Source organism: Zeugodacus cucurbitae, chromosome 4 (genome assembly GCF_028554725.1).
Source record: "Zeugodacus cucurbitae isolate PBARC_wt_2022May chromosome 4, idZeuCucr1.2, whole genome shotgun sequence".
In the NCBI taxonomy this organism is placed as follows: domain Eukaryota; kingdom Metazoa; phylum Arthropoda; class Insecta; order Diptera; family Tephritidae; genus Zeugodacus; species Zeugodacus cucurbitae.
Window position 1 is genome coordinate 72142355 of NC_071669.1, and position 13171 is coordinate 72155525.

Consider the following 13171-nt stretch of genomic DNA (forward strand, 5'->3'; position numbering starts at 1 on the left):
ATGTTGAAGCCACTGGAGTTTATTCGGCATAAAGTACAAGAGAATAACAAAAATGATTATATATATAGTATTCGAGAAGTGCGGACTGATCCCTGCACTGAGATCACTCATTTCCAAGCTTCAATATATTTAAGATTATACGCTCTCTTAATTTCACTAATATATATCAAATATTAGCCGTTATATATGGTGTAAAACCCACCGGAAGTAAGAAACCCTTAATATCGTATTAGGTATATGGAAGCTACAGTAGTTACCCGGTAATACCAATTTTTGGCATAGCGACACATTATGAAAGGTAAAAGACTATCTATTAATATCTTTGAAATATCTAAGAGATTTACCCATAAGCTACGTTAGGTTAAGGGGTAGAATTGGGCAGCTGCAGAGAATCTCACTTAGAAAGATTCGACTTTGTGCCAAACGGAAAACTCCTAACGGTGTCCAGCGCTCAAATCTAACGATGTTAGAGACTTCTTTACTAGCTTAAAGCGTACAGCCATCGAATCCAAGGACAGTATTGCGGCTCTGCTATCGGATTGAATACACACTCTCTCTGAAGGATGCCGCACTTCGAAGTAGTATATCTACTGGTACCTTAATGACAGCAAATTCTTCCTAAAAGATGTCTGGCAGCCGAAAATTGGAGTTAATTGAGAGCTTCCGACAGTTTATTTTACACCAATCTGAGTTCAGCTATATACAAAAAGCTTTTACATAGCATGAGTTATTATCTCTGAAGCGCTACCGATAGTATTTTATAAAGATTTCATTTGAACTTCAACTTGCGTTTCACTACCAACAAAAACAACATTGCATTAAGCTGAAAATGTAGGGCGCTAAAGAGGGTTCACTTGCACATACTACTAGGGTTTCTTATAAATTTCTTGGTCTAATAATTTCACTTGCGCACAGAGAGAGGAGAGAGAGACTTACCGTTGCAGTATCACTGATTTGTGTGCCTCAGGCACGTGAGTAGATTAGCTGTAATGCGTAAATTTAAAATTACAATTATGCGCTGATAACGGTACTAAAAATATTAGGCGTCATTAAGTTTTGAATTTGTTTACTATTTTAGTTTACAGTTTAATTGTGCTTACTCACTCATATAGGTATATCTATCTATGTTCATATAGAGATACATAAAAGTTTGTGCCACACGAGTAATTAGAAATTCCTGCGGCCTCGCGCACCCATAAAGCTTAGAATTCATAATTAGGATTGCTTGTGTTGCGTTAGAAAATGTTTAAATCAGCTAAAGACCAGAAACAGAAACATAAACCAAGCCGCGGCAATAGAACTCATCTACTGTTAAATTATTAGCACGCTCAGATACCCATCAGCGTGTTACTAATGATCGCTGCTGGCAGCGCTGAAACTGCACACTGGCAACAAACAAAAAAAAAGTTTGGAATATAACAACAACAACAGTGCGCGCGCTCCACCTGCCTGCTCGCTGTCTGATTGCGCGTGCTCAGCTCGGCGAAACGGTCAATGAAATGCGCGCTCGCGTTCGCGCACGCTCGCTGCGTGCTTTACTTTCAAGCGATCAAGATCGGTGGCGTTGATCATTCTTCCAACCTGGCTGGAGTTTGATTGAGTTTCCAACTTGAATGCTTCCGCGTATGCGCCACCATTTACCCATTTAAAACAATGGCATTAATTGGCGGCGAGAAAGCGTTTGGGGGTGCTGACGTTGGTAGCCTATCAAGAGGCGCGCGCCGCTGCGGCAGCGATTAAACAGGGAAGTGAGCTGTTTTACCGGCAATTATAGTAATGAATGCTTTTGCACTTAAGTAGCTTATGAACAGTACAGGTGTATGTAAAGGGCTAATATACACACCGACATTCATGCATATATGTAGCTTGACATGCATGCTGAGGCATAAGCGCTACTACATCCATACTTTACCAAGAAGTTTTAAGTGTACACACATCTGCAACGATAAGCTTAAGTTGGCCTGCCGCACAGCTTATTATTGCCATCAATGCTTGCAATACTTGCAACACTTGCAACACTTGCAACATTGTTGTTATTGCGCTGCTTGCAAAATGCTTACATGCTTTATTGTTTATATACATATGTATATACATGTATATACATGTATATAATTGTTTATATGTTTGTGATTGCCGTAAGCTTGTGGCATGTGCCACAAATCGGCCGCTGCATGCCACAGTGCAGTGTTAATTAAATTCAAAGTGCTTGAAAGCAGTGCATAATATTTCATATTATTAAGAAGCCGAAGCTGCAAGACTGGTCTTTTCTGGAAAATACTCGTAATTATCGAAATTAATTAGCAGAACTGCCCTTCAGTTGCACGTGTGCGGCAGGACGACAATGGCAGGTGAGTGTGAGCATAAATAGTCAATGTTGCACAAATTGACAGGTTCAACATAAAATCATCAAGTGATCAACTGAAGCGTTATGCTGTGGCTATTCAAGAAATGCTGATGAATTTCATATGTCTATATGCCTAAACGATAATAACTGGTTAATAATAAAGACGCTGCAATGAAAATATAATAAGTTAGTCGGGCTTTGATTAAACCAGCAAGAAACTCGATTGGGTTGGAATTTTTGGAAAGTGAGGAAAAATGTTTTTTTACTAGCTTAAAATTAAGAAAGTGTACCTTTTCAGAGTATAGTTTTATGCAGACTTCAGACCCCTTTCTAAGCCTGGGACAACTAGTTCGTGTTTAGTGACAGCGAAGTTCCTCATCCAGTAAGTGGTAAGTAGACTCAATTGTCAAGGAATAGAAAACATAAGACTCATACTTTGTACTCAATTCAGGAAGAAATTATATATTACATATTTCCCTAGTGTAGGTCCCTTAAACATTGGCAACGGCGAATACCGCAGAAGATGGAATGATGAGCTGTACGACATAGACATAGTCCAGCGAATAAAAAGACAGCGGCTACGCTGGCTAGGTCATGTTGTTCGAATGGACGAAAGTGCTCCAGCCCTGAAAGTATTCTATGCAGTACCCGCTGGTGGAGCCGAGGAAGAGGGAGACCTCCACTCCGATGGAAAGACCAGGTGGAGAGGGACCTGGCTTCGCTTGGTATAACCAATTGGCGCTAAACTGCCAAAAGGAGAGATGCGCGCTGTTGTGGACCCGGTAATAACCGCGTAAGCGGTGTCTACGCTAGTCAAGAAGAATAAGAAGACTTCATGACCCCTTTTCAAACCTGGGACAACTGTTTTGTGTTTAGTGACAGCGAGGTTCCTCATCCAGTAAGTGGTAAGTACACCCAGACGACGACTTCAAAACTACATATTGAGCGTGCCACCATTCTACTTTCTAATGTGTGAATACAGTCTTCTAATGGTTATAGAGTCAACTACCACAATAGCTCAAAGTTTTTCGGCCTCACGATGATGGACTCAGCTTATAGTTGTCAAGGCATAGAAAACATAAGACTCATACTTTGTATTCAATTCTGGAAGAAATTACATATTATATATTTCCCTAGTGTAGAGATAATGGAAAGTTTCCAGCAGAAATGCAACCGGCAAGGGTGAGCTTGAGACCGACCGTAAAGAAATGAGCATTACGGATCTAAGAGATTTTGTTACTAAAGCTTCATCTATTTCCCAAAAGACCTTGATATTACATACGTATTGGAATTATATAATTTAAATCTAATTTGTCGTTATCTTGCCGAAACTGACTACTCAAAGAAGAGCAAAAATAAACACTTTAAAAGCACATATGTGTCACGATGTAAGCGTCTTATTTGCATTTTCAGTTGTTAATGGACTTGTCAGCCCATATATGTAAATACATGTACTGGTATTGATTTCATTCGTTTACAACACCCAAGCAGGAATCATAAGCTGAGCACTTGACAGTATATAGATCTAAATATGGACCTGGATCTATCTAAATCGGTATATAATCCTAAATAAACTAATAACAATGCTTAGATGAAATATTCAGAAAGTGTTTAAAGGAGAACACGAAACTTTTGACCATGAGATCAGAAATATCTCTCTATAACTAAGTATTCAAATGAATAATACTCACAAGTCGGCAGTCACTCTTTCATATACCTAATATATTCTAAAATATATTCAATTGAAGTTATTAAAATCACTGTAAATTTCCAGTTTATAAAAAAAATATAGTTTTATCGCAAGTGTAGATATATTTTTGGTATTTAAATGTAATGGAAGTACTATATACGGCATATCTTTTCTCACATATAATCTATCATAAGATTTGCGAGCAAACAGCAATAATTCACTACATGGATTTTTCAGAGTATACGCAAAGGAATAGAGTGGTAGATAATTTGCACAATTCTTTGATTTGTGAGCCCCAGAAGACAGCTGAGAAAATATACATGGCCATAAAAGAGGCTTATATAGTATACGTCAATACACATACGAGTATGTATGCAAATGACAATGCTTGCTTTATCTACACATACGAGTATTGAGAGGAATTTCGCTTCATATGCACTTTGAGGGAAATGAAAATGAAATGCACAATCTGCTTAACGCTAACACAAAGCCAACAGCCAGTAAATGCATTTGCCACTCTCTTCTACGAAACTCTGCCGTCCGCTGCCGGTCAGCCTGTCATGCTCCTTTGCTGTTCGTTGTCTGGTGAGGATTAGTGCTTGCACACTTCCAGGCCAGGCCATGCAAAGCAGGGCAAGCGAGCAGTTGCACAAAATAGAAATCGAAATGTAATTCAATTTAAATGCAATGTTTATGTCCAATTATTTTGATCTTTTCTCCATGCCATTTGTTGACCAGACAGCGGGCGCAGTGGCATTCTGGCGTCTTTGTCTTCGCCCGCAAGGACTCACAAACTCGTTGCGTTGACATGCATCCTTGCTTGTGTGGCTCTTGGCTCTCGGCTCAATGGCAGTGGCTAACAGCCGGTCGGTCAGTTTCATGTTGATTGACATTTTTATTATGCATATTCAATTAACAATTTTATGGCGCGCAGCAGCCGACACAGGCGCAATCGCCGACATTGGCATTGTAGCGCGATAACGGCGAGCAAATTAAAAATGCGTCGGCATTGAATATTATTTTGAATGAAATACGAGCACTGGCCATGACATTTCCGCGCTCAGCCGAGGACATAAGCGAAACACAAAAATTCAAAGTTTTCCACATTCATCAAATGTTTAATGTCCTTGCGCTGCGGCAAAACTTTCTCTAATGCACGGCAATTATTATTCCACTTTTTTTATTAGGGCTCATATGCCGAATGGCTTCAAATGGCAGACGAATTTTCGAAATTTTTATTTCTTTAATTTATTTGCCAAATTCATTTTAATTCTCATTTTTATTGGTTGATGTCATTCCCAGCTCACTTTCACTTCCTCAAACCACAAATTCACGAATTTATATTTCATTCGATTTGTGAGTGGTCAGTGAAGAGTGAATTTTACCAATTTGCATAAATTTCAAACAGCAAGCTGTTCGTGACTTCTAATATAATTATTTTTATTTAAACCATAACAAACGGAAATTAATATGATTGCCTTATTCTCATTTTTTTTTATTTCGACCATAATAAAATGGGCTCCCTCTTCTTTAGACTGCCTTCCTTCCCTTTTTTACCTATAGAACTTAAATCGAGAGAATGAACTGGGATGGACAGGGAGAGGGTGTCTCAGTTATTAGTGATAAAGCAATCCCTCCATATCCAGTTCTACGTTTTCGTATTTGCTTGGCTCAAACCAGGGAACTATTACTTCGTCATTTTAGAACTATTAAATTGTCCTTGATTCAGACCCTTCCTTAGAGGTCTTGGGTTTTGGTCTTACTTTGAAAAGAACGCTAATAAACTAATTTCCTCTCGTACCTATTAAAATTAAATTTATTATAAACTAACTGAACTAACAGGCTCTACAAAAGCTCAAAATGAGTTAATATAATGTATATGACGTTCTCAGCTATATAATTATCATAGGACGTTCTTCACACAAAAAGCTAGTACAGATCCCAAATCCCAAATTCTTTTCGGAAATTCCTCATCGAGGTTTTGTCAAATCATGCAAGAACTGTAGAAACTGCAACGAATCATCACATCAGTAAAACGAGCATAAATCCCTGTTTCTCACGTTAGATCAGGTAATCATTTTGAATGTATTATAGTTATAATTGGCATTCTTCCCTACAGAATACCTCAATTATTTGTATATACATATATTTTAGAAAACATAAACAGTTTCCACATAATCGAAATTGTTTCGAATTTTATTTTTTGAACTTGAAAATCTTCTTTTGTTTCTTGCACGCACTAGGAATGTGTTCCCACGCGCAAACGATATTCAAATGTCAGAGTTTTTACAAGAAAGACCAAATACCCTGCAGAAAATACTACACAACGCTTCAACTAACTAGTTCACGACTAGTTACAAACGAACGTATTTTATTTATACTGTTTATTGAGCACTGTACTAGTAGCTAATTATAATTTGATGGAGAAAGTTACTCTGTAGTGCACTCTATGTATTGCCATGAAATGGGTGGAGATCGGATTAGTCTTTTTACATACTTTCAGAACACATTTTGATTTTGGGAACTGCATCCTCCAAAGTCTAGCTAATACCTAGTTTACAACTCCGAATTAGGCTTTGAGTTCTATCTACCCTCAGTCCTGTCCTAGGACACATAAAGGATAATGCGAAATTCAAAGCGGAACCATCGCGACATTCTCAATTTCTTAATTCTGTTTAACCTCAAAGTACGTACAAAATTTTCCTACAGGTCATGTCCTACTCGCTCGATTTTTAATACAGTCATGCCCGACTATTTGTTGTTATTATGTAGTTTAACATGTCAATAGATCGCACCATTCACCGAACTTGTACGTGCCACTTAAAGACTTCACAGTAGTCAACAACTATTTACTAAATGGCAGTCTTTTTCGGCTTAAAAAAGACACGGATTCGAAGCCGCACTCGCTTAAGGAATTTCGTCATTACGTGCAAATATTTTGTAGTTGCAATCCTCAACGCAATCTCTTCTGGTGCTTTCCCAAACATATTTCTTTGCACGAAAGTGAAGATTTACTGCCGAAATGGCTAAATCGAATTTGTTTGTTTTACGAGCGCACATTCTCCTGCATTTCACGCTCCTCTCCCGCGACACTCACTCAGACAATAGGTGTGTGTTTGCACACAAGGGAATTGCCCATCAGTGAACGATTTGTGCGCGAAACACTTTGCGGCCACCGCAGGTGCTGAGGCATAATAAGAACGCTGTAGGCGAATCGGCGTCGGGATTCCCCACCCAACCGGTGGCATGTGTCGCACACATGTCGGCCGTTAAGAGGACACTGTTGGCATTCGGAAATTCCTAACTTGTCTTTTGATGCACTACACAACGGTGTGTGTTTGTGCGTTTATGTGGCATCTCTGTTTCTGTAGAGAATGTGTCCTTGCCGCTCTCATGTGTATCCTTCGCATTGCGGCAAATTGTCGCGGATTTTATGCGCTTCCTCAATGTCTACTCTTCACCTTTGCTGCCTTCGCGTATTTCCCATGCTCGCAACCAAATCAAACACACACACACACATACATATATATCCATATGTACACAAAGAGTTTGCATTTGTCGCTGGGCTGCGTTGGTCCAATCTTTCATTTGAATTCCACTTGCGAAAAAGCAATTTTCACGAATCCCAATGCAATTTGTAAACACAGTTAGGAAACTGACAAGCAAACACCGAGCACTAAACACCCACAAACCGAAGTGTGTGTGTGAAAACACATGTACACGTGCGAAATACAATAAGCCTCGTTTTGTTCACAGCTCAGCACAAACATGTAAATATTTGAAAGACAGTTGCCAGTTGCTACACATGGCTAGAACACTATGTGAAGTGTACGTGGTTTTGCTGCCAAAAGGGAAATTATCTCGCAAAAGTGTGGAGGATGTGTTTTCCAAGTCGATGAGAATATCAACCGTGACACATAATCGAGAAAGAAGTCACGCAAATTCCCCGAATTCGGTTGAAAAACTCTGCGAAAAGACAGCATGAAACATACAGGCCATAATATCATCCGTGTGAAAATAAAAGGATAATGCTTAGTTATTCCTCTAAGAGAGGGCGCTCAGAATAGTGCGAGTATACAGAATACCTCAGCATATATGTATACATATGCCTCAACAACATTCATTGAAGATCGAGTCATATTTTAAGAGAGCTAATTTCTATTTATATATATGCTTAGAAGTTTCTTCTTAAAGTATCTAAGGAACGAAAATTAATAGCTTCTAAATCCTTCCTATAAAAACAGAGTAACCCAAATTTCACGTTAAAACATTGATTCAGCTCATTTGTGAATCAGTCCCTGTAGACCAATCGAGAGTACTTCCAAGCTCTGAATATATTATGGACTTTTTAAGAATCTCTCACTTATAGATATATTATCAAATAGGAGAACTGAAGTATGTCCAAAGTTTGTTAGCTGAGCAACCACAGCGGCTTTCGCAATGAGATTCACAGTTAAAATGATCCCAGAGAAGTTCTTTAATCTCAAATTTTCTCCTTTTTTGTTATTTACAAGATGTTGGTCAAAGTGCTATTAACTTCTCTTTCTAAGCACTGACAAAATGTCAATTTAAGCTCTCATTTTTAATAAACTTCCATTATGTCCATCCCCCCACTAATCGGAAAGACTCTTCCCAAGCACACCTGCATCTTTCAATGAGAAAAATAAAAGCTTCGTCGCCCTCTCCGTGGAATAAATGCATTAATCAACTCTCAACGGCACTCAAATGCCTTCTCAATTAATTGGTTCCCCGTTAAATGACCAATTCTTTGGAGTGAGTTAGTGAGAATGGAGTAATGGGCTGTCTGGCTGGCTCAAGGATCATATTGGAATGTCATTTGTAAGATGATACCGTGTGCTGATATCAATTCCCACTATGTCAAGAGTTCGTGGACACAGACGAGCGCCGCAAACCACCCACTCAATCTACGTTGCGCCAAGCAAAAAAGAACCAGAAGAAAGCACAGAAAAGTAATAATAAGTCTGGGATTTGGCCAGTAAGGCAAAGGGGGTAGTGCAATTTTTCGCGTTTCGAATTTCAAGTGCACAAAATGTCATTGCAGCTTAAGAGTCCAGAGTAAGGGGCGCGCAAATGCAGCGATGACTGCGAGTATTTAAGTACTGCAACAGCCCTTTCAACGCATGGAAAGTAAATTGGTAGTGACGGAGTTCTATTTAAGTGCGACTTCGGTCATGTCTGTCATTAGTCCCATGCAACTGGCAAGACTGTTGCCATTGGGGAGTGTTTGGGGAGTTCCCGTGCAAAATGAAACTCCGCCAAGGGAGTGAAGGGTAGTAGCTGCAGTGTAAATTGAAAGCAGACAAGCCAGAAAGAATGTAGATGGGAGCTATGAAAGTGAAAAACAATGAAAAGTGGTTAGTAATCAGGATTACTGCAATGTACGGGCAGCGTTGCATTCGCCGCATAGCGACAGTGCGCCTGTAAACACAGATGCCGCCCGGGGTGGTTATGTCACGCTTCGTTAAACTAAGTTCACGCCGAATCCGCACAAATGCCACTCGCTGACTTCCCAAATCAACGAACTGGCTGACCGGCTGTCTGAAGTCACACGCCCGCCTCGCAAAGGGTGCGCAAACACGTCAAGCTCCTTCCAAGTCATACACCGGTATGCAACAACCAACATGCCGGCCGGCTTTTGGATTATTATACACACTAGCAGTAGTAGTAGTAGTAGTAGTCGCGCCACAGACCGCAAATTAACTAACTCGAGGTTATGACAAGTCGGAATGACGCGGCATGCAACAAATACGTCCATTGTGGTAGCACACAAAACAAAACCCAAAGCCTCGCCCTGCAGATATGCACACACACAGTCACTGATGATGTCCGTCGCCGGGCAGTCGTTGGCTTTTCGGAATTTGTTTCAATTGAATTTTCAGCACCCAAACTTTTTACAATTTAACCCTCCGCACACCCACACATCCCTCCAGCCTTCCAGCGGGATAACTGCCTTATGAGCCGCATAAAAAATGTTGAACTGCCCACCCTTGGCGTGAGAGTGAAGTTGAAAAATTGAGCTTATGACTGAAAGTTTCGCTTCCTGTCTCTAACTTTAGTAATAAAACGCGCATTAGAGGCGCCCCTCCACCGTCAGCGCCCAGCCGCAAGTGCCAAGTGCTTTTTTGATGTTATTAAACTATTCAACAGCCAACTACGCCAGCAGCCAAGTGTTGGTCAAGTGTTGCCACATCTGCCGCATTGAGGCGCAAGCATAAACGCTGTTGCCTCCCCTCCTCTCTCCACAACCGGCACTCGGCATCATTTCGTGCTGTAATGGCAGCTATTTGCAGTAGTCCGGCGCCTAACATGCCACACAAAGTTGCAACTATCCACTTGCCACAGTAATTAAAACTCCAATATGCCAAGTTGACTAAATGACACTTTGCTCGTTTACTCGTTTGCTCATTAAACTCGCTCCGCACTCGTTGTTTTTGTGCGAGAGTATATATGAACTTTTTAATATGAACGCGCCTTAGAGATTCTCGTGTTTTATACTTTTTTTCCGAAAATTCCCGGTTTGTTTTAGTTTTGAATCAACTTTTCGCTTATCACACCCAAACACAAGCACACCATAAACGTCCGCAGCGTCCAGCAATAAGTCATTAAGTTATGGGCGCTGGCGTGAAGTGCCGACGCACGCACACACTTAAACACTTAGCGCGCGGCACTTGCCATTTCACATGTCAAGTTGGCTGCCGCGACGCAGCCGACCAATCAACCAAATGTCCACAGCGGGGCAAATCGCCTCTCACCCCACACAATCCTCTGCAGAACATCGCAAAGCTTCGGACTCTGTTTGGACGGTAGTGAAGTGTCGTCCGTTTTGTGGCCACGTTGCTTGGCACTTATTAAATTCGCGGCTCAGTTCATAGTAACTGGGTCAAATACCAAGCTACTTCACCGATGAGTAATAACCGGCCCACATTCGCTCACATACGGCTCTGTGTTGCTATTGCTAAATATTTTCATATTCCGGGGTTTTATATAATATTTCACACAAGGGTTTAGTGTGAGCTTTTGATAAAACTGTCGAAGCTTTGAAGAAATTAAAGTTACAGATGAACATATGAACAGTCTAAAGATCTAAGTGGAAGACTCTTCTAGGCCACAAAGAACTGGGCTCTATAATAAGGAGTTATATCAAGCTACAAGGTCGTCGAAGGATTGAGAACCAACCCGATCACCTTGCTATATTACAATATTTTAAATGTAGCCCAATCCTAAAACTAACAAAGTCTCGAGACCTCTACTTGCTCCAAACAAGAAAAAGTGTCTTGCTGTCGCAGTAGATTCTGCGCTCAACTTCATGAAATCTCTCTGAAATAACTCGACATCTGGATTCTCTACCCATACAACTACAACGCTTCTGCACCACCCTGGGGCACGTGTGCTTTCAAAACTTCAGTGACACCATCTTCTTCCAAACAAATTCTAAATTTTCGAACACTGCCGTTTAATTGAAACACTGTATGGTCGAAAGGGCTAAAAGTTTAGAAAATACTGAAGAATTGTTTACATTCACTTGGAAGCGTGCCAAAACTGATAAATACAAACAAACACTGCTTATTGGTACATAGAAAAGTATGCGGCAAGCTTAAATGGGTATCCTTTTGGCTTTGGACCCTCGGCCAATTCACTGTGTTAGATTCAATCACAGCAAAGTTCTACGACAGACCACAGTGTGCGATGCTTGTATTTGAGTGAGTGTATGTAATACATGCAATACATACTATGTATGAGCTATACGGTTTTTGCCATGCTATTTTATTTGTTTTTCTCCCACTTTTGTTGTTGGAATGTAGTTAGGTTGAAGTTATCTATTACTACGAGTTATTTTTGCGTTTGAGCTTTTGATATTTTTCATTAATCTGTAGTTAAGTGCAAGGCTAAGGGCGTAGGCTGTCGTTATATTGTATAACAACTTATGCGGAACAGATATTAGAAATATATTCTATAAGAAGAATTTGAAAATAAATTAAGAATATAACAAAAAATGCATAAAGGATTTTGAATCGATTCAACAATTGTCTTGGAATTTGATAAAGATTTGGCTTCGTTTTAAATTTCTCGTGGTATCCTTTTTTGTATACAACGTGGTCTCGACAAGTGATTCAAGATTTAAGGGGGTATTCTGGTCTATGATTTTGAAAAAATCGATTTTTTTTTCTTCCATATTTTGAAAGTATAGACCTTGGAAGGATTTTTCAAAATTCGACTTATTTTCGGAGATACAACCGATTTTGTGGCGTGGCGTCCGAGCCGGCCGAGCGATCTCCTAAACTTTAAACGCGTTTTTCTCGAAACTACTTTTTTGAGGTGGTTGACATGATATCTCTAGTTCTACTGAACTGATTCCTTTCAAGTCGTCGCCATTTTGTTATTATTTTTTTTTTTTGGAAATGGTCAACCCGATAACGACATACTAATGAAGAATCTTCTTGTTTTTTGTGTTTTAGATCTCTACAAGGGTTGAAATCACGTCAACCAAGACGCACCGTTTTTTTAAGCCCCCACTCCACCGGCCCGTATCTCGACGAATTTTGGTTTTTTCTTGCAATTTTTTTTTGTATTATTAGAATGTCAAAAAAAAACACATAAAAAATGGGTAGTAAAAACGTTTTTCATTTTTTTATCTTAGTTTAAAAACTGCCTAAAATGCATGCGCCTAGACCAGAATACCCCCTTAAATAAACAAAAATATTTAAAAAAAACTCCAAAGAAATTATCGTTTTTAAGACTGATTTTAATTCAAAGATGACATCATTTTACTCAAAACCATCATATTACTTCCATCTATTCAAAAGACTTTGACTTCCCAGATATAGTAAACTCGTATAATAATTTTTGTTTGTATTTCATAGATATAGTTCTAATACAATTTTAAATATCTTAAACTTATACTAAGAAATCATATGAAATAGAGTCCATTTATCACTGAAAACCACACAGAGTATTCTTTCGGAATCAATTGGACCTCGTGTGTGAACTGAGTTCTATACGAATCCTAAATTTACACAAAATAGTTAAAATATTAAAGATTGTTAAACCAGACGGCAATGAGTGTTCGCCCTTCAACGATCTTCCTCGGGGCTTCCCCAAGATTTGGCATTTTGGAC